Below are 947 nucleotides of genomic sequence, written 5' to 3' on the forward strand. Positions count from 1 at the left end.
GGTGATGGTTTAAATGTGTAATTTTCGAATCAGCTTTCTCCTTTCTGGTTTTGAGAAGCCTAGATTGGTACTTAGGCAGTGTCACATATCCCAGTGCCCCCAAAATTACAGGGACAAACCTGAACTTATGACCTGGTTAGAGTAACAATAGATTTCTCAATAGTTCTGCATAGGTATTTTCTTTTATGCTGATCTTTAGCCTTCTCTATGTATGTATGTATGTATAGATATGTGTGTATATACACACACACTCATATATATTGTGTTATTGTGTGTGTGCATATGTATATATTGAATCTAAGTTTGAGTTTGGTAATATCTTGGTATATTCGTTATATATGCAGCACTCACTACAAATTCCTAGCTATCCACACATTAACACTGGTATTTAATAAGGTCCAATGAGTGTAGGAACTCAGGTACTTATCATTGGTGTAGTTAGTGAGTAATTATTGACCAAAATAACATAGAAGACAAATAAGTTAATGACATTCAATATAACGTAAGTTTAAAAGTGGTTACAGTTGTTTCAGTGAGGAGGAGATTGTATCATCAGATCCTGTTCTTACTGTTGAAATAAAGGTTTGTTCTAGTAAAACTGTTATTTATATTACAGAAGTGATTTTTAAATTCTCAAATGCAGGATAATACTAATAATATAGCCTGAACAGGATAAGCTACCCCTATTTTGCAAAAAAAAAGTGTCATTGTCCCCTATTTTGCAGAAAAAAGTCTCCTTGTCCTTTATAATTAATTTCTACTTTTCCATTATTTATTTTTCATTAAACCTTTCGTTACTGTATTTATTTTGAGATGCTCTGTGTTTCTTTCAATCACTTTAAGTATAACAATTTAGTTATCATTCAGCTAGTGTTAGGAACATAAATTGTGACTAAGGTTTGGTGGAAGATTTTAATTCAAAACTTATGAAAACAGGACATTTGTAC

Source organism: Octopus bimaculoides, chromosome 3 (assembly GCF_001194135.2).
Source record: "Octopus bimaculoides isolate UCB-OBI-ISO-001 chromosome 3, ASM119413v2, whole genome shotgun sequence".
NCBI classification, from domain to species: Eukaryota; Metazoa; Mollusca; class Cephalopoda; order Octopoda; family Octopodidae; genus Octopus; species Octopus bimaculoides.